Here is a 22184-nt window from a genome sequence, read left to right as displayed (position 1 = left end):
TGACTCCTGATTTTGGCCCAGATCATGATCTCATGAGTTCGAGTCCAGCACTGGGCTCTGTGCTGATGGTATAGAGCCTGCTTGAGATTCTCTGTCTCCCTCTCTCTCTGCCTCTCCCCCATTCTCTCTCTCTCTCTCTCAAAATAAACATTTTTTTAAAATATATGTATATAGGGGCACCTAGGTGGCTCAGTCAGTTAAGTGTCTGACTTTGGCTCAGGTCATGATCTCACAGCTCAGGAGATCGAGCCCCATGTCAGCTCTGTGCTGACAGCTCGGAGCCTGGAACCTGCTTCAGATTCTGTGTCTCCCTCTCTCTCTGCTCCTCCCCTACCTGCACTCTGTCTCTCCATCTCAAAAATAAACAAACATTTTTAAAAAGAAATAAAAATTTATCCTGTTTATATCATTGCTATTTGGGGCTTCCTATTATAAGAATCAAAACTTAATTCAAATTAATTAATATATTCAAATTAATATAATTTCCACTAAAAGATGTGGAGATGCGGATAGAAAATAGAATGTTCATGTAAATGCCTAGCTGAACTCACAGGAAGGAATGTAAATTTAAGGAGCGTTAAAAAAAAAAAAAAAAAAAAAAGTAAGGGAGCCAGGACTCTTAAATGAGCTGTACCACCCAAAATGAAATGTAAACTGGAAAATGTTTGCCCCCTGGCGAAGGGAAATGAAAATGGAATTTGTCTGTCTCAATCTTCCCTCTGAATGAGATCAAATTTCTCCTGTTTTTCACCACTGCCCTTTCCTTATGCCCATCTTAAGATAGCTATAAGGTGTATCTACATCTCTTTATAAAATATATATACTTACACACGAACACACACACACATCCACATGTCTCATCTATACCCTGCAGTCTCAGAAATCCCGAGGTAAGAAAGTCAAGACAGCAATGTGTCCCAGAGAAAGCCCACGTAGAGCCTCTCTGGAGTGACGCTCCCTCACCACCCAGCTGGCAAACTCAGATCCAGGATTCCCACATATAAAAAGCTTCTATTGCACATAACCCCACGACCTAAAGTGGCAAACTATGTGGACATGTGGCATCTTCAGAGAGGGTCCACAGAAACAACAAAGAGAAGAATTCGACTGCTAATCGCTTCCTAGACTGTAATGATCACATACGGGCTATAAAAGAAATATGATCATCATGTTTATGAAATAAAAAATGGAACTTAAGACGAAGAAAAGTAACAAAACGGAAACAAAACGGAACTTCTATGGAGCGTCTGGGTGGCTCAGTCAGTTGAGCATTCGACTTCGGCTCAGGTCATGATCTCACAGCTCGTGGGTTCAAGCCCCGCGTTGGGCTCTGTGCTGACAGCTCAGAGCCTGGAACCTGCTTCAGATTCTGTGTCTCCCTCTCTCTCTGCCTCTCCCCTGCTCACTCGTGTGTGAGCCAATCACCAATGATTGGTGTTTTCTGATATTAATAAAGAAAATCACCAGATTGGTGATCAAATTGTTTCTAAAATTGTTCTTTTACAAAAATTAATATTTGCTTTTGCTTTGGGGATGAACTCAACATTGCTTTAAAAAAAACCACAATGAGACATTTGGAAACTCTAATTTCAAGATCGTTCATGAAACCTAAGACTGACTATGAGAAGAAACAGGGACTGACATGAGGAGGATACTCATGTTTATTTATTTTTTTAATGTTTATTTATTTATTTGGGGGGGGAGGGGCTGAGAGAGAGAAAGAGAGAGAGAGATGGAGAGAGAAAAACCCAAGCAGTCTCTGCACTGTCAGCACAGAGCGCAACACAGGGCTCAAACCCACGAACCGTGAGATCATGACCTAAACTGAAATCAAGAGCCATCGCTTACCTGACTGGGCTGCCCAGGCGCCCCTCCACTCACGTGGAAAAGACAAAGTATGGAGTATCCCACTTGCTTCCATGATTTTTAGAGGGAACCTAGACTTCAGATACTTTCTCGAGTCATTTCATCCTACAACTAGGGCACAGTGAAAATACCGTTCAAAGGTGTCAGGAGAACCAAAAGCCATTTCCTAGAGCCCAAAACAAAGGAGTGTGAGTGTGTGTGTGTGTGTGTGTGTGTGTGTGTGTGTGCGCACGCGCACCTCCATTCATGTGTGTGTATGTCCGCGAGCATGTGCATGTTTTAATCAATCAACACTAGATGGCTGTAGTTACAAAACCAATACGTTTCACAAGGTCTAAAATCCTGAGATGGGACGCTAGAGAACAGACGGATTCTAACCTTGTGAATTCAGTGCCGCCCTCTTCCCGTCTTGCAGGCAGTAAGAATAAGCACCGAGCTTTTAGGTTCAAAGTGCCGTGCATCTCTGAAGGAGCAGGCTTACATTCTAGAAGTCCTTATTTCACAGATGAAGACGTTCCCCTGACACAGCCTTGAGGATGCAGGTTTAATTTGCTCCATAATGATTCCACTCTGCTCTGACGGCACCCTGTTATTTTCAAATCAGTTTCACGCATGCCAACTCATCTGACCCTCTCCATAATCCTGAGGCAGATGCTGTCCTCATCAAAGGCGAGGACACGGAGACCCACACAAGGGGCAGAAGCTTGCTCAAGGTGACAGAGCTCCCGAGGGATGACGTTAGCACTGGTTTCCCCAAGTACCAGCTCCTTGCTCAGAGCTCTTACCACACATTGGACCAGGAAAGAGAATAAGACGCTTGCCCTGTGTAGTGTGTCTGGCATGGCCCTTTCATTTTCTAGAACACTCCATTCCAGTTCATTAAATACCCCCTTCCAAAATGTACTTGGAGTTCCTAGAAAGTTGACAACAGTAAAGAAATCTTTCACTGAGGTAGGAGAGGGAGGGGTTGTGGCCAGAAGGGAAACTTCTAGGTCTTGGTAATCTTTGGCTTTGAAGTTTTTGACAATTTTATGTTTTACCTACACCATCAATAAACAATCAGTGATTTTTACCTAAATATGCCAGCTCTGCTGGGTGGCCAAGACAGTTGGATATTACAGGCAAGATCAGTTAGAATCCACAAGCCAAGAAATTCACATGCAAATGATAACTACCGTTTAATGAGCACCTACTACGGACCGATCACAGACAGCTATGCACGTCTCTTCCTTCCTCTGTCCATTCTTGCTCTATTGCCCGCACCCTGATCAACCCCCATCACCTGCCACCTTCTCTCCAAATGGTCTGTCAAATGCTTCTCCTGCCTCGAATCCAAATCTCTCTTATTTGTATATATGAGTATTTATATTTATAATGTATATAATTTATACAAATATATATATGTATGAATAATTCTAAGACAAACATATTTTGACTTAAAAAAAGGAGAGAGGCAGGCACTGTTGTCCCCCAACAATTTGCTCTCAACTCTACACCCCAAATACACAAATCGATCACATGGTTCACTTTCTTAAAACCCTTCTAGGGACTCCCCCTTGCCCGGGGGTAGCACTGAAGGTCCCCGGTGCCACTTACTGGGCTCCAGCCTCTTTCTCCCCCTCACACCTGGCCTCTATCAGTTATTTGTGCCAAAGTTATTCAAACTCATGGCATCCACTGTGTTGCTTCCACCTGCTCTAATGCCCACCTTCGTGCCCTCCCCCTTCTGGTCTCAGACATTCTGGAAGACTTTCCTCAGTCCCCCCTCCCCAGTTCCACCTGTGTCTAATGCTGCGTTTAGCATCCTGTACTCCTCCTTTGTAATACTTGTTCCAAGTATCCTTTAGTGGAATGTTGTGGGGAGTATTTGCTTAATGAGTATACTCTAGGGGCGCCTGGGTGGCTCAGTCGGTTGAGCGGCCGACTTCGGCTCAGGTCATGATCTCTCGGTCCGTGAGTTCGAGCCCCGCGTCGGGCTCTGTGCTGACAGCTCAGAGCCTGGAGCCTGTTTCAGATTCTGTGTCTCCCTCTCTCTCTGACCCTCCCCCATTCATGCTCTGTCTCTCCCTGTCTCAAAAATAAATAAAACGTTAAAAAAAACATTTTAATGAGTATACTCTACATCTGGTTGGTCAACCACTGAACCCCTGAAAACTAACATATTATTTTGAAGCTCTGAAAATTGTGCCTTAGTGTAAATTTTTCATCACAAGCAATACACACATGCCCATAAACACACGCACCTGAAACCAAAGTTTCATGAACGTACCCCTTCCGCGCACAATTCACCTGACAGTTTCTCTTCTGCTTTAATGTTGGCCACAGCCCAGGTTGATGATTTGACAGCCTGCTAAGGGACTCAACCTGCATTTTAAATAACCACCCATGTAACACGATGCTTAGTAGGTCCTGGGTGACTGTAGAAGAGACAGATGACCAACTATTCACCAGCCACTACTGAAACCTATTTGCTTTTTGCTAACACCGTGTAACGGTTTATTTGCTTATGGCTTTGTCCCTCCTAGGAGAACGAGGGCCTAGAAGGGCTAACCCCCGCCATTCCGGGTACAGTTATTTCCCTTGGTTGTGCTGATGGGATCAGGGTCACAAGTGTGGCTTCCCTTGGTCCCAGGGCCACAGACTGTCCCCTTAAGTACCCTCCAGAAAGAGATTTTCTATGATTTCCCTCTTTGCTACAGACCGCGATATCCCTATCACAGCAAGGAGATAGGATTTAGGAAATACAAAAGGAAAAACTTTCCAGCAACATCCTAATGCCACCCAATTCATTACTGCCTTTGGTCTTCTGGCTAATATGTCAATTGGCCAATCTAATTATCAGATTTTAGGGCTCTTTTAACTGATTTTTCAAACCCTTTGGTCTCACATGAGCACAGCCCTGTCCTGTTGAATGCCAGGACCCCTCACATGAGAAGCCAATTTTTTTTTATAACTAGTTAATCAATGCCATCTTTTACCTGCTGTGTTTTTCTGTTTCCACGAGATACCTGAAACCCCAGGGCTCTTCCCTCCACGTCTCCATTTTTCACCTACCTCAGGCACCTGCCACACAAAACAGTGAAGGAAACTGTCCCTGGACTGACATCTCCCCCACAGTTCTCCGCAAACACATGGTAAGGATCCCCCACTCGCTCAGGAACCGTGCAAACCCGGACTGAGCTTTCCCCGGGAAACCCCAGGGACACGGCTCGGAGGGGGTCCACCCCTAGGGTTGTCCAGGGATGTGTCCCTCGTGCAGCTGTGTGGCTTCCTGGAGCATGAGTGCTTCCCCCAGAGCCCAGTCCCAGGGCACAACTCCAGGGCAAAACTTGTGCTGTCACCCCAGAAAATTAGACTCCTCTTACTTGAACTGAAGCCAAGCGAGGGTAGCCTCTAAATCTGGTTTGGAGGTCTGTGGCTTATAAGCCAAATTTTACTCAAAATTCAGAGGGCTTTGGTTTTGTGGTGTTTTTGATTTTAATTGTTTTTTAAGTTTATTTATTTTGAGAGAGAGAAAAAGAGGGGGAGGGGCAGAGAGAGGGAGAGAGGGAGAGAGAGAGAGAGAGAGAGAGAGAGAATCCCAAGCAGGCTCTGCTCTGTCAGCGCAGAGTCTGATATGGGGCTCGAACTCCTGAACCGTGAGACCATGACCTGAGCCAAAATCAAGAGTTAGATGCTTGGGGCACCCGGGTGGCTCAGTTGATTAAGCATCTGACTTCGGCTCAGGTCACGATGCCACGGTTCATCGGTTCGAGCCCCACATCCGCCTTCACGCTGGCAGCTGGGAGCCTGGAGCCTGCTTTGGATTCTGTGTCTCCCTCTCTCTCTCTCTGCCCCTCCCCGCTCATGCTTTGACCTTCTCTCAAAGAGAAAGAAACATTAAACAACTTTTTTTAATAAAAAAATTTCTTCAGAAAAGAAATGCAGTTACCACTGAGATTTCAAGCCATGAATAACAGCTTCAGATCCCATAGGACCCAGTACACGGCTCATCGCTGTGCGTCCGCAGTACCGTGCCCTCCTAAGGTGGAGATGAGCAGCTATTGTAAAAAGAAGCGTGTTTCCCCAACCCATCAGACCCTACTTGCTTGGTTATACAAACGCTTTGTGTAGATTCTCCTTGTAAGCCAACATGTATCTACATGCTTGACCCGAAACACCATACTTTACTCCGTGTACCACAGTGGTATAAAAAGTGTAAAAAAAAAAAAAAAAGTTTCTCCCAAATGTACCTTAGACTTAATGTCATTTTGATGCAACAGAAAGCAAGGGAGCTCATGTAAATAAAAGCCCCGTTACACACACTGCAGAGATTTCCACTCTTTTCAATACGCAACTCACGAAAACGGCCTCAAAATCATATTCACGCCACTGGTGTTTCGCGCAAAACGTATCTTGATGCTGTGAACAAATGCTCACGGTCATGTTGTCGACTCTGCTGGGCTGCGGTGACCCAATTATCTGGTCAAAGGGCTGCATGGATGCGAGGGACAGGGCGGGTTAAAGTTTAACTCCCAGCAATTGTAAACCAAACCTAAAGCCACTGAACCTTTGGAGTTTGATACGATGATTAGGGCATAACCAGAGTGACACGTTGAACTCGCCATAATCAAGGAAACCTTTTCCGGGTGGGGATCTCTGAAATCGCTCAGGTACGGTGCATGTGTTTTGCTTTTTCTGCTTCGGCTCTGGGAAACTGTGCAGGGTGGCTCCGTGGGAATGCAGTGAGGACAGCTTCTGCCCTCTTCGACCCTAGAGCCTAATTCAGGGTGCTTTCTGGCTGTTTTCATATGAATGGAGCAACCCGAAAACCAAAGAACAGATTGGGACCATCATATGATCTCAGAATGAAATGGCAGCCATCTTCCACTACTTGGTTTAATCAAATTCTGAAGCTGCAAAGTAGATTTACCACTTTAGGTTCAAGTGCAGGGCTGATGTGTCGGAGAAGTATATTTAGCAGTAGCCAGACAGCTGGGAGAACTGTGGTTGGCTGTCCTGATCCTAGGACCCCCGGAAACATTAAAAAAAAAATGTAATTACAGGAGAAATGGCATTAATATCACCAGCAGATTCTGAGTTCTCTGTGTAGGTCACAATCCCTACTATACTTGAGATTTTGTATGTTCAAGTCTCTCCTTCCCTCTCTCTTATCCTTCACAACCACCGAAAACCAAAATCTAAAACGCGAAACTCCACAGAAAAGAAACCCACACAAAATCACCTTGGTCAATTCTCGCCGTGTCCTTTGCCAGGATCCTACCTCTCACCAAAGGAACAGCCTAAGCTATTTGCTTTTCATTCTAGCAAAACAGAAAAAACAAAAAACAAAACAAAAACAGTCATGGAAAATGATTGGCTTTGAGTGTGTTAAACCTCAGCCTTGGGGATAGCCGATTATTAGAGCTTTTCCTTTGAGGAAGGTTTAGGCAAGTGCCACAGCAGATATATTTTCACATGATCATTCTGTTCACCCCAAAAAGATGATTCACAACCAAAATATGATGCAATTTTCTCTAAAGAAAGATGGCAGTCAGAGCACTTACCAGGAATATCCATTCCTACCAGAAATCTCTTAAACTCTGATGGAATTACTCTTGTGCCATGATGGTTAAAATAAATGCGAAGGAGAAATGGGGCTCCAAGTTAAACAGATGTATTTGCAGTAGGACTTGTCAGATGTGCATTGGGTATCTCCCAGGAGGTGAGGAACAGAACATTTTTCTGCATGGTGCCCGATGAGTGTTTCGCAAAACACACATTGACGGACTCAGCTTTCGTTATGATTTCGAAGCTCCAAAGATGTGTTGGTCTGGTCTGAAGCATCCTTGGTAATATGTGCTGAGGTATAAACAGTAGGAATGTAGATCTGGAGATAACGAGAGGGCTTACTTGTTGGGGAGCTGAGGCCTTCCCCTGCCAAATACAGGCTAATAGACATGAGTGACTAGATGATTTTCAGGGCCATCTTTTCCAGAATCATGTTAATACTGCCCATTGGAGACCATTCTCATGTTTTACTGTTCCAACTTACTATTTATCAGGTGTAAGGGAAGGGGGAAGAGAATTGTCAAAAAGAAAGGAAAAGAAAGAAAAACAGTGGGCAAATATGAACTGACATGATGGATAGGGAAACACTGAATAGTTGTTGTTGTTGTTTGTTGTTATTATTGAATATTTAGTTACTATTTTTCAGTGGGCAAATCCCAAGTTGACTCTGTGTTGTCTCAAATACAACATGTCCTACGCTGTATTCAGTGGATGTTAATAAATGTGCCCTCCCCCAGAAGTAGCCCCAATGTCAAGTTGAGGAAAGGTGGTTAGGTTAAAGCAGGTGAATGTTATCACATGAATGTTTGCAGTAATAATAATCGCAGACGTTTCTTAAGCACCGTATCACCCAGTCCACTGTTTATCTACATTATTTTCAGAACAGCCATGGAAGGTAAGACACTATTATAACATTTTACTAATGAGAAAATTGAGCACAGATTAGTTACCTACCAGGCTTGACATCACCCAGTTAGTAAACCATTGTAATTGTACTTGCCGGGGGGCTAGGCATTTACTGCGCGTGCCAACGTATCCGTTTCTGGTGAGCATCTAGGGGTGGGTGGTATTTTGCTTCCTGAGCTTCATCTATAACAGAACATCACTCGGGAACATCTACTCACATATCTCAGCAATGGTATTCTTGAGAACACAGATTGAGAAAGAACAAACATTTTTGCAGCCCCTAAACCCAGAACCAGCTGAAACCATCCGAGGGACCTGAGAGCCTAGCAATATCCCAACAAACAAGACCATGCCTCTCTTCGAGATTTTCCAAATTCATTACAGAAAGAACACCAGACTCTTCCTCTGACAGAGCTCGCTCGGAAGGCCTGTTCCCAAGCTCCCCTCGCTGTGTGGCCTCGGGCCCACTACTTAACTTCCCTGGGCTCAGATTCCTCAAGTGTGCAAGGAGAGTAGGACCCACCCCAGAGAATTTAGCGAGGGTTTAACAAGATGACATAGCAAAACGGTTCAGGCGCCATCCGGGGCACCCGGTAGGAATTCAGCAAAACGCGGTCCTCTTCCCGTGTCTCTGTTTGTAACAACCTCCAGCAAAATTTCCTGAAACTCGCCCCACTTACTGCTCTTTGTTTAGACTGTACTGATACGCTTTCGATCGAAAACTGTGCACAAACAATAAAGTTCTGATCAGCCACCAATGGTAACCATATTCTATCTATTCAGACAAAAAGACAAAAACAAAAAAACAAACAAACAAAAAAAAACTTCTGGCTTTCTTTTATTCTACACAGACAGCAGCAACGGCAACAGAGCAGAGTATCCTTTTGTTTTAGAGAAGGTTGCTCAAGGAAACGCTCAGCTAAAAGCCCAGGGCCCTTGGCAGAGCAACCCACAGGGCATCCAGTCCCAAGCGGGTGTTCGTTTCACCACACAGCCAGTCGATGTGACACGTCGGTTTCGGGAACCGGCTCTTAAAATACTGTCATCCCTCGGCAAGCGGGGTAGGACGCTGGGTACCATTGCGCAATCGTTTTCATTACCTTATGTATCTCTAAGTGACTCAATCCGTTCAAACAAGACGGTATTGATCGACGGAGGGTAAACACCATTTGATCTTACTCATGGAAACAGTAACCAGGCTCCTCTAAAGTGCAGTTCTAACAGTCCCCACCCCCCCTGGAAAGCATCCGGAGAAGGAGAAGCGTCACTGTAGGGTCCAGGCAGCTGTAAAATGTCCTGCTGATGGGATCAGGAGAGCTCATTTAATCAGTTTAGCCCATCCACCCCAGTCCAACGAGGACCTCAGCTTTAAGAACTATGTAGAAGTCTTAATTTAACAAATTAAGGTTTTATGTGGAGTATTTTTGATTCACCCAAACCGAAAATTTAGAGATCTCCTTTTATAAAAATGGCTGCCTTGACAAAAACATGCTGGTATCTTGAGTTTGTTAATTTGATGTTTTTTTTAAGTTTATCTATCTATTTTGGGGGAAGGGGGCAGGCCAGAGAGGGATTGAGAGAGAGAGAGAGAGAGAGAGAGAGAGAGAAAATCTCAACAAGCCTCCCCACCACCAGTGCAGAGCCCGACATGGGGCTTGAACTCACGAACCATGAGATCATGACCTGCGTGAAAATCAAGAGTCGTATGCTCAACCGACTGAGCCACCCTGGCACCCCTTCAATTTGATTTTTTTTAAGATATATAAACTTACCTTTTTTTTTTTCCTTACACAGATAGGTACCTGGAATTTTATATGTGTAGGTATTAACAATCATATGGAAAGTATTTTCCAGGTTTGTTTATTCCAGTAGGGTTCCATCCCTGGTAATATTAAGAGGAAGGCAAGAATAAGGACTAACTTAACCCCCTCCAGTTTGCAAGGTTAGGTATAGGGCTGCACCCCCGGCAATAACATGGCTAAGAGAATTAGCACACGACAATTTGGCTGCATGGAACAACAGAGTGGCCAAACTGGTTTGCCATTCAGTAAAAGCCCCGCCTTCAGTGATACAGTGATTCCTCCTCTTCCAGCAGTTAAAAAATGATCATTGTTTTGGGGTACCCAAATGATTCAAAGAACACTTACATGGCAGAATTACCTAGTGTAATACCTTATTTCTATAGAATATTCTAGTTTACAAAACACTTTATAGAGAAGCATTTGGACTTTTTCTAGTGCCACATCTCTTCACCGTCAATTCAGCATGCCTGCTTTCTTCCAGGTCACCGAGTCATTGCTCATTTTTCCAGTTGTACAGAGCGAGGAGGCTGCAACATGGCCACTAGAGTTTAGCAGCCGAGCTGGGCTCCCGCAGCAGAGGGCAGATTACGTATGGAGGCTTCACCTCCGTACTGGACGTAACTGACCCGGTGCTGAGTTAACTAAGAGCCTAGATGAAACTAGGCAGAAAAGATAAGAATCCCCATGGAAAGGTGGCACCTGGGTGGCTCAGTCAGTTAGGCATCCGACTTCAACTCAGGTCCTATCTCATGGTTGTGGGTTCGAGCCCCATGTCGGGCTCTGTGCTGACAGCTCAGTTCTGGAGCCTGCTTCGGATTCTGTGTCTCCCTCTCTCTCTCTCTGCCCCTCCTCTGCTTGTGCTCTTCCTCTCTCTCAAAAACAAATAAATAGGGTGCCTGGGTGGCTCAGTCAGTTACGCATCTGACTTCGGCTTAGGTCACAATCTCGCAGTTCGTGGGTTTGAACCCCGCGTCGGGTTCAGTGCCAACAGCTCCGTTCTGGAGACTGCTGCGGATTCTGTGTCTCCCTCTCTCTCTGCCCCTCCCCCATTCGTGCTCTGGTTCTGTCTCAAAGATAAATAAACATAAAAAAAAGTAAAGAGAATCCCCGTGGAAGGTGAGAGGAATAACGGACATTGGCAGGACACTGGCAGGACATCATGCGTCAAGGTGACCGGTTCTCATTCCCCTCAACTCATCTTCAGCACTCTTCCATCCAGCTTTGATGCTGGGACTGAGCTGACTGCTCATCTTTCTAGCTGGGACCTTCTGCATGAAGCAGATTGGCTTCTTGGATTTATTTAAACCTAATAGTTTTGATTACTTGCCGTGGAAGTCAGAGAACAGACCCTGATACCATGGAGGGGGGACGTCGGCCCATCGAAGTGACTGTGTCGGGAACCCTCTTTCCTGAAGATCCCCAGCAGTGCCTCCCAAGGCGGGCATTTATGGCCAACCAGTCAGGACCGGCACCCTATCATGATGGTAACAATGATATGAATAATAGCTCTTAGCTCCTGCCATGTGGGCTCCTGCCATGTGCCGGGCACATACACTAACTCATTCGACCCTGTGGAATTCTGTGCAATAGGTGCTATTGCTATGCGGTTCGTCCAATAAAGAAGCCAAGGCTTAGGAACGTGGAGAAACATACCCAAGGCTGCACAAGGCTAAAAAGCGGTGGAGGGGCACCTGGGGGGCTCAGTCGGTTGAGTGTCTGACTTCGGTTCAGGTCATGATCTCACGGTTCGTGGGTTCCAGCCCCAGGTCGGGCTCCACGCTGACAGCTCAGAGCCTGGAGCCTGCTTCAGATTCTGTGTCTCCTTCTCTCTCTGTCCCAACCCTGCTTGCTCGCTCTCTCTCTCTCTCTCTAAAACAAAATAAAAACATTAAAAAAATAAGTAAAATAAAATAAAATAAAACAAAAAGCGGTGGAAACAGGCGTAAGCTCCAACCGGCCGGCACGGAGCGCTCTGAAAACAGAGCATGAAGGGAGCACTGAGAAGCGCTGAATCTTGGAACTACAACTAAATTTTGGAGGTCCATTATTGGACAGAGAAAAGCTAAAGGAGTTTCCCAAGGGTAAAAGACATTTTTCTGTTAGGGTAAGAACACAAGTGCAGACCCCCAACCCTCAGGCAGGCCCTGCGCCTTATAGGAGCCCTCGCTGCACCGCCCCTGTATTCAGCCTGAGTCTCTCCACGAATCCTGGGAGGCAGACTAACAGGCCCCCGTGGTTGGAAAGAAAATGGTCTTCTCTCTGAGTCCCACCCTCCTCTCGAGGCCCAGACTCCCAGACGGACGCAGCCAGAGACTCAGTTGAAGGAGACCCCTTTTGTGACCTAGTGAGAGGGCCAGGCCCAGACCGCAGAAGAAATGCGCAGGCACAGGCACCAGGAGCGCAGCGAGGGGTTTGCGTTACTGCAGGGTAATTGTCCTAATGACATGCCTGCCCGAGGCCCACATTCTGCTTGTGTCTCAAGGCGGGCGCCTCCCAGCTGGGGGACACACTCTTCTCCCCAGGGACAGAATAACTGGGCTGCTAGGTCTGTAAATGCTAAGGGAGTCCCATATTTAAACTGACCTAGTTTGGAGCTTTAAATTGAGACCAAATGTTCCCAAATAGCAGGCCCACCAGCCTCAATAGAATTATTCATTTAGGATAATAAGAGTATGTTTCCATAGTAGAATACAAATTACTCGGGATACAGGGTATGAATGATAGGGACACTTGGAGGTGTTCACATTCAGGAACACGTTAGCCTAAAATCACTTAGCAAATTAGCCCGGTAAAGCCTTGCAGGAACGGCATTTAGGACAAGTAGGTTGTGACGGTAGGAAAGGAGACATGTAGGTGAGAAATGGCCAAGAATGGAAGTCTCCTAGGGAACCAGAGGAGAACGTAAGTATTTGTAGGGCAGCTATTTGATCTTTGAGGAAGCATTTGTTTATTAATGTTGAATTATTATTACAGACATTTGAGCATCACGCTTACCAGATAGGAATTTCCCCCACGTCTCTCCCTCACTACAGAACAGATACGTAATACAGGGGCATTGACTAGAATTGGAATCTTCCAAGAATTGCTATTATGTGGCCCTTTAGGGTATTTTAAGGTAGGAGAAAAACCTATCCTGTCTAGAAACTCTTATTTTCACTTGCCTTTCAAAACAAGCTGCAAAGCCAACTACTTCCTGTAATGATAATTTAGAACGTCAGTATTTCAAAGGATTCCACGAAGCACGGTGGTCTAATGGACAGATTCGTGCACAGCATAGAGCAAAGAGAAGACAGTGGCACTGCTAAAGCCAGAGGCTGGAGACCCAGAGTGGCTAGGCTTGAATACTGGCCCCACCATTTCCCAGCAACGTGACCTGCAGCAAATGATTTAACTTCCCTGTGCCTGTTTCCTCTTCCTGTAAAATCACGGTTACCTTCGGGATGAGATCAGAAATTACACACACAAGTGCTTAGTACGATAGCAAACAGGTGCGCACAAACCTGGGCTGTGTCATCTATAATAATCATCTCATTCCTGGGTTGATGACGCAGCGCTTTCCTAGAACAAAATGACTAGAGAGAGAGAGAGAGAGAGAGATGGGCCCTGGGGTCAACCTGTAGAGAGTTATTTAGACCAGAGGTCAGGCGGCTCAGAAATAACTCTCCTCGCCACTGGCCTATGGAGCAAATTAGGGACAATTTCTCCCTGACACTGTTGCTGCTTCTCCAAGGCAGAGATGTTCTCCATCACGGGCAGGGGCTCCTAATTAAGTCAGTATAAAATGATTTGAAGGAACCTGGCTAATTATCAAGGAAGCAGAATAGAAATGTGGACTTCACACCAGAGTGCGAGCCTCTCAGCCTGTTTTATTTGCATCCTTACAACCAAGAACCCATCAGTGCTCAAAGCCACTCATGACGATGCAGATTGAAGAATAGCGTGGTTATTAATGTGACAAAAATGAAGGCCTGAAAGAAGACAACCTGTTCCCAAATCAGTCACCCCACCCACTGGCATAGGCAGGGCAACAGAGAAAATTATGGGGGCAGGGGCCAAATGGAGCATCGGGACTGGTAAGGAGGGGGTTAGGGATTAGCATCTACCTTAAGAGGAATGGTGGGTTGGGGTGCGTGGGTGGTTCAGTCAGTTGAGCGTCCGACTTCAGCTCAGGTCATGATCTCACAGTTCACGAGTTCGATCCCCGCGTCAGGCTCTGTGCTGACAGCACAGAGCCTAGAGCCCGCTTCGAGTTCTGTGTCTCTCCCTCCTCTCTGCCCCTCCCCTGCCCCTGCTCACACACACACACTCTTTCTCTCTCTCTCCCAAAAATAAATAAACATTAAAAAAATTAAAAATAAGTAAAAAATAAAGAGGAATGGTAGGTAGAGGGTCAGGAAGAGGTAATCCCTTGGGATTACTGTGTTACTCTGTCCACTGGGGCTGACTGGTTGACCCCTTGCTTGAGCTCAGCATTCTTCTAGATGCTGTGCTGGACACAAAGAAGTACTATTGTCCCTATCACTTCAAGGGACCCATGAAGGGTTTCCCTAGAGCTCCCATCCCAGTCCCCAGATTATTAATCTCTCCCTTCCCCACAGTCTCTCACTTTGCTGGAAAAATGAATACTATTTACTAGGGGGTCCTGAAAGGCAAGAAAGGTATCCTATTTATTTTTCAATTTGCAGACCAAACACATTGCTATGCACATAACAGATTCATAATATTGCCTGTGGAATAAAAGAGGCACCTGACTGGGGAGAGCAAGACAGTAGAAGAGGTAAAGAAAAACATCATGGACCGCCATGTACCAAAGTCTGTGCCGTGTACTTGTCCTAGCTTTTTGCCTCACTATAGCTACACGATGAGGTAGGCATCATGATCCCCAATTTCAAAATGAAGAAACTGGGACCTGGTTAAACAACTTGACCAAAGTTTACAAAGCTCTTAAGGGTAGAGCTCCCAACATTGGAAACTGAGTTGGTCCAAACCCATGATCCCTTGGTTTGCCGACTATGCCACCCTCCAACCTGGGAATCGATAATAAACAACAAAGGGCAAAATACTGTGTATTTTGTCATCATGTGGTGAAACTAGAAAGTTAGGACAGAGAGAACAAAGTCTGGAGTAGTCGGAGAGGCTATAGGAAGTTTCCGTTCAGCTCAGCAGATACGTGTGATGAAGTGTCTACTAAGTGTCAGGCTCGGTGCTCGGGCCTGGAGCTGAAAGATGCGTGTCCGTCCCTGGGAAGGCTCTGGTTCTCCATCTCTTCATCCTCACTGCCGGCCATAGCTGGACACTTCTTTTTTCCCCCCAGGTCCCCAGACTACTCTTTCTGCCTCTAATACATTGTCCGCAACACTGGCTGAATCATCTTCCTAAAGTACACAGGGACCTGTTGGAATTCTTCCATGCAGAATTCATGAGAAGCCCAGAAAACTCCATCATGCCAGTATTGGTTTCATTCTTGCCTGCCTCACTGGCCATACCTGTTGTCACTACCAAACCTGATCCCCTCCACACCACTTGCATTCAACGTTCCAACTACACTCAACTTTCAACATTCCAGCTACACTCAACTTTCAACATTCCAGCTACACTCAACTTTCAACATTCCAACTACACTCAACTTTCAACATTCCAGCTACACTCAACTTTCAACATTCCAGCTACACTCAACTTCTCCACCATCCGTGCTGTTTTCATGTATACCTCTGTCCCCTAGAGTCCCTGCCTCCATTCTTCTCCTGACTCCTAAGCTTCTGGGCTGGTCTGAGTAGAGAGAAGCTATACACTGGAAATATGAATTTGGGTGCATTTGACAGGTGATGACATAGGTTGATAGAGTTGTAGAATAGGGACCATGGAAAGTGTTTTAGTAGGAAAATGTCATAACAAAATGGTTGAGAACATTAACGAGTGCTATGCAGAGGATGTTAGAGTTAGAAAAAAGGCCAGAGGTCATGGTAAGACAAAATCCAGGTATGAAATGGTGGTTGCATACATGCTAATTAATAGCCATGGGAATTAATCAATTAATTAATTAAGAGACAGAAAAATGTCAGACCTCAGTGGTTGAATAGAAATAAGGACAAAGAACTTAGTACAGACAATTTATACCATGGCATGTAAGTTGCATAAAATCACAACTTCCATAATCTAATTTTTTGAAAGGAAACATAAGGCTATCTTTCATTACAAGCATCAGATTGCCTCAGGGTTACTGCCATATAGAGCTTTAGATAGTTGGATTTTTGTAAGCTTCACTCAAGGACCAAACATATTTTATTAATCAGTGCTTGGCAGTCATGGTGAGAATTAAGTGTTCGACCTAATTGTTCCAAATTGGTCCGAGGAAACCAGATGCAGCAATTAAGTTCAAAAGGACAATCTCAACTGGAAAGAAGAGACATCATAACACGAGTCCAAGAATGAATGAAATATAGTGTTCACAGCTTGTCAGGCCCATATAATCTGCCGCACAAATAACTGGTCCCAGAGCTATTGAATAAACATCCGCTTTTAGGCTGAAAAACATCTACATCGCATGCTGTGATTACCACTTTCCCAATGTGGACATCAACTTAGAAATTAAACATATGGGCAAAGAAATTCTATTCTTCTAAGGCCACTCTAGAATTTCTAAAGTCTGCCTGTTGTCTTTCCTGGGGATCTTTAAGAGGGTCAGGCATGGTGGGAAGAGTTGGGTATCATTACTGAGTGAAGAGGACACAACAGCCATCTGCAGCCTAATCTTACGGTTACTAGAAACGTGACAGCACTGAAACCATACGTGTATGTGCGTTAGCCAGTGTTCTCTGGAGAAACAGAGCTGTCATTCCGATTGGAATCTCAGTGCATATACAAAAATGGTTTTGTTCTTGTCATTATTCTGGTACCTTAAGATCGTAGTACTAGTTACTAGCACCTCTAAGATATATCTATCTTCCACTTACTTGTAAGTGGTTGACTCGCATGATTATGGAGGCGAAGAAGCCCCAAGCCCTGAAGTTGGCAAGCTGGAGACCCAGGACAGATGATGTGTACTTCCAGTCTGAAAGCTGGCAGGCATGAGACACAAGAGCCAGGGTTTCAGCTCAAGTCTGAAGTCCAGAAAAGACTGATGTGCCGGGAAGGTGGGGTTCCCTCCCACTTAAGCTTTCTGTTCAATTCTGGTCTTCAACTGATTGGATGAGACCCACCACCAAATGGGGAGGGGCTTTACTCAGTCTACCATTTAAACTTAATCTCAACCAGAAAGACCTTTACAGACACACCCGGAATAATATTTGGCCAAATGTCAGGGCGCCCTATGGCCCCGTCCTGTTGGCGCGTAAAATCAGCCAATACAGTAGAAACTTAATGGCGTCAAGAGTTCCTATGTTGTCTGATTGCAAAGCTCTCCATTTCTTCCCCCATCACCCCCTCCCTCCTCTTGCACATGCAATTCCCACCTACTATTCAAGTTTTCTCAGATCATTTTTGGATTGAAAGACTTGTTCATCTCTCAGTCTTCAGCATTACCAACCAGAGGTCATGTTGGAAGCTCTCTCTCAGAGTTTCTGATATTCTCATCCAAGCTGAGCCAAGACTGAAGGATCTCTAAAGAAGTGGTGGGCCCATGGGGTACCTGGGGGGGCTCAGTCAGTTACGCATCCATCTTCGGCTCAGGTCATGATCTCGTGGTCCGTGGGTTCGAGCCCGGCATCAGGCTCTGTGCTGACAGCTCAGAGCCTGGAACTGCTTCGGATTCTGTGTCTCCCTCTCTCTCTCTGCCCCTCCCCCACTTGTTCTCTCTCTCCCTCTCTGTCTCTCTGTCTCTCTCTCTAAAATAAATAAAAAACAATAAAACAAAATGATGGGGTCAGAGTCAGTTACAAAAGGAAAGGGGCGTACGGAGAAGTCTCCTGTGCAATGCCACACTACCAACACTGGCAGCCAGGAGTTGAGTCACACTTGTGTGTATGTACACACCCATGTCTACACACACACATTTGTGCATTCATACACATATACCCATATAACGGCACGCACTCAGAGGGAGCTTGGGTTTGTCTCGGCCAGGAAGACTGTGAAAGGAAGTGGGGAACTAGGCGCAAGGCAAATGGCAAAGAGGAACAAAGAACCTAAGAAGCAACTGGCGTGTGTGGGAGAAGCACAGAATAGATACTCTGGACTTGCCCTGGAACACAACCAGGAAAGTAGACTTAGGGCCAAGTTATAGCAGGCACAGAAGTCAGGCTGGGGGAATGGATTCTCCCTCTGTAGTCCGCGATGAGGCCAATGAGGGCTTTTGAGCAGGAGAATATTGCAAGGGATCTTTCAAGAAGACTGAGGCAGCCAGAAAGAGGCGGGGCCTCGTGCATTGTACATCGTGAGCTCAGGTTGAGTCCAGTAACAGAACAAGGGGTGGGAGATGAGGGGAGGAGTACAAGATGAGCAACAGGTGAGAATATACATGTACTCAAGGCAGGAAAAAAGCCAAGATCAGATTTCCTGTTCCAGAGAAAGAGGCTTTCAGGGTATCAGCAGGAGTGATTCTGGACCCGCGGAGGGGATTCTGCTGTTACCCTGGCTCAGCGCCTCCCTCCTCTGGTCTCCTCCCAGCCTCTTTCCTCATTGCCTACTCTCCATCCGTTTGGTCTCACTTCTGCTTCCTCTCCACATGTGAGCCACAGTGGGAATATAAGTACCTCATTGGCCAGTCCTCATGGAAACAGTTGAAAGCAAACCACTTGAGCCAGAATCTAGTAAGAACATAGTTTGGGGGAGGGGGGCATTTCAAAGGTTTTATTTCTAAATACTAGCTTAGGAAAAGATTTATTCATCAGAAAGGATGCAAATGTCAATAATTATTAGAGAAAATTTGGAACCATCCCCCTTTTTTCTCCTATGATCTACTCTCTACCTTTCTTTTATAGGCTTTTTCTTCTCTTTAATACAATTGTCTTGATGTGACGTCTATCCCGTCTATTTGCCAGGTGGGATAAATTCCATTGCTGCCCATGTTTTTGTTTTGACATTTAACATGGATGGACTAGAGCTTAATGCAACAGTTTCAAACTCAGAGGCCAATCAGTGTCACTTTGGAGGCTTACATCATCCCATTTCCGGGGCCCCGCTCCAGACCGGGTGAATCTGGTCCCTCCAGGGTGAGGAGGATGCATCCCAGGTACACGTGATTATAACGTCAAGCCAGAGGCAGGGAGTCCGTCTGTCCCTCCCCCAGCATGCCTTCTCTGTTGTCAGCTCAACCTGGCTAGAGCAATTCTCAAATGACTTTCTCTGGGCCAGTTTGGAGTATGTTGTATCACGGTACAATATTTTAAGTCTGGGGCCCTCCTTCTCCAGTCACGATGAAGGAATTCATTCAAACCAGACACTTCCTCTGAGAAGATTACAGAGAAGCTGTTTCTCAGAGCATGATAAAAAATTGAGGAGGGCAAGATTTAAGGGAGCAAATAGGACTCGCTAAAATTCAGGAAAGTTGCAGTTCAATCTCAAAGTCCTATTTTGACAAAACATGCATAGGTTAATGCTTCCTCACCTGCATTTCCTTGTGTAATTTACAGTTTCAGGCTAAAGCCCGGGGATTTGATGGCTTCTTGTTGGTACTTGAAGGGCATCGTAAGCAAAGAAATGGGTAATGTGTTTTCAAGCAGATCAAATGTACCTCTATTATATCTCCTTAAGAATATGCTTTAAAAAAAAAAAACAAAACAAAACAGGAGGTGTTTCCATTGGAGCACAAATTATGCAATTTCAAATGTACTTTTTAAGTGAAAATATATTGTCTATGTGCAATTACTTTTCCCTCAAACAAAACAAAAAAGAATATCTAGATGTCAGGACCGGTTTGGCAAGAATGATCAGCTGTGGACCAGATGGACGCGCTTAACTTTCCCAAGAGTTTAGGGAACTTGTTCTTCTCAACTGAGATTGTGTCTGATTCCTGGTTTCGAATTAGTGCTTAAAAAAATAAAAAGAAGTGAGGCACCTGGGTGGCCCAGTCGGTTACGCATCTGACTCTTGGTTTTGGCTCCGCTCGTGGTCTCGTGGTTACTGAGTTTGAGACCCTCATCAGGTTCCATACTGACGGTGTGGAGCCTGCTTAGGATTCTCTCTCTTGCTCTCTCTCTCTGCCCCTCCCCTGTTCTCTCTCTCTCTCAAAAATAAAAAACTTTTTAAAAAAATTGAAAAAAAAACATACCTTCTCACCCCATGCATATTTATAATGCTGAAATTCAGTCCAGGTGTGTATGTGTATAGATACATATCTATATACATATCTGTATAGACAAGGAACACACATAAATCACAATATAATCATTTGACTATTGTACATCTCCTTATTGATTTTCTCTGATAATTTTAAATCACTCGTTCCAATTGAACTTTTTCTAGTATCGTTTCATTTTCCCCATAAATATTTTTATGACAGTACAATTTCCCCCCGTATCTTAGGTTTTGCTGCTTTAAGTTACTCTATCTAGTATTTCAAATGACTCCAAATAAGATGATGGATAGATTTAAACATCAACAAACAATCATCAAAGTATCAGTTGGCCCGAAGCATCTTTGCAAAAATAACCGTCTCTTGACAAAGTAGCCTCCACCAGCACTGCCTCTCTACAGCTGTTAACACCTTGTCTTAAAAGCAGGATGTACCTGGGGTGCCTGGGGGGCTCAGTCAGTTGAGCATCTGACTCTTGATTTCGGCTCAGGTCTTTATCTCACAGTTTGTGGGATCACAAACCCATGCCGGGTCTGTGCTGACAGTGTGAGCCTGCTTGGGATCCTCTGTCTCTGCCCTTCCCCTGCTTACTTTCCATCCCTCTCTCTCTCAAAATAAATAAATAAAAACATTTTTTTTAAAAAGTAGGATGTACCTTCCAGGTGGAATCAGCAGTTTCTTTGGCCAGGGTTGTCACCAAAGAAGGAGAGAGAACAAAATAAAGGGATTAAAGAGAGAGTAAGGGATAGGAAAAGGAAAAGAGGACCCAGGTGGACATTTGAAGATGGAGACAGAGGGACAGAGAGGAGACCCTGCTCCCAAAATAGTTGTACTTGTGTCTGTTATCTATCGCCGGGCTACGTCAGACATGTGGCTTATAGCCGACTGCCTCTGGCGGTCTACAACCCAGAAGAGTAAAGGTCAATGGGAAGAAGGAACCCACACTTTAAGAAGGGAAATTAACATGGAATTCACGTCACATCCTGCCAAGTGATACATCACCTGGTCATCTATGAAGGCTCCACGTTCTGCCCAGAAGCGTGAGGGATGAGGTTTCGGGGCAGGTATGTGTGACCAAGTGCATAGCAGAGAGCTGGCAATGACCATGTATCCATTTTGGACCATGTCCAAAGGAGATCGGATCCTGCATGTATCTAAGTGAATCATCACACAGTCTACCCACAGCACTACTTAGATGATAAAAGCTCCTTTTCTTTTCAGCAAACAGGCCAAGTTACCCTGGTGCTTTAGGTGACCAAAACCATCTGTCCCTGTGGAAGCGGAAGAAGACATAACCCCACAGTATCTGCCTCATCAGGTGCATTGTGGTGTCACCAGGTTTCTTACAAAGACTCTTAAGGAGAAGCTGGAGAGGTTTTATAATCTCCCTCCTCCTTCTGCACCATTCCCCTATTTTTTTTAAGGTGAATATAGTGATAAAGAGCCCAGACTCTGGCCCCAGAATATTCAAATGATGGGTCTGTCCCTTGTCACCTGGGTGACCCCGGATACATTAACTGATCTCTCTAACTTGGTTTATTACCCGTCATAGGAATGATACTACCTACCCCACTGAGTTTTTATGAGGAGTAAATGAATTAAGTTTAAAGTTTTTGAAACTTAGAAGTGCTCGATACATGTTAGCTCTATTCATTATTTAAAATCTTTTCAAATTTTGCTACATAATAGGCAAAAAAAGGTATCTTGTGTTTTTGTTTTATTTTATCGGCTCTGATGAGTATTTAAATAAGTTTACAAACGATTTTTCTTTTTTCTGTGAATTAACTGCTCCTGCCCTTTGCTCATTTGCCCACTGATGCGGGACTCTC

The 22184-nt window shown here is 45.0% G+C and overlaps 1 protein-coding gene across 3 annotated transcripts in view; it reads left to right on the top strand.

Annotated features, from left to right (window-relative positions):
- Nucleotides 1-6431: 6431 nt before the first annotated feature.
- The window catches only part of A1CF (APOBEC1 complementation factor), an 85306-nt gene continuing 69553 nt past the window's right edge, over nucleotides 6432-22184 (top strand). For 2 of the 3 annotated variants that reach the window (XM_060643019.3, XM_060643020.3), the window contains exon 1: nucleotides 6432-6518. The gene's annotated coding sequence lies outside the window, so the exon portion shown is untranslated. The remainder of the gene's footprint in view (nucleotides 6519-22184) is intronic. The other variant, XM_060643021.3, reaches the window with a different exon arrangement.

Source organism: Panthera onca, chromosome D2 (genome assembly GCF_046562875.1).
Source record: "Panthera onca isolate mPanOnc1 chromosome D2, mPanOnc1 haplotype 2, whole genome shotgun sequence".
Lineage (NCBI taxonomy): Eukaryota > Metazoa > Chordata > Mammalia > Carnivora > Felidae > Panthera > Panthera onca.
This window is presented reverse-complemented; position numbering and strand designations above follow the sequence as displayed.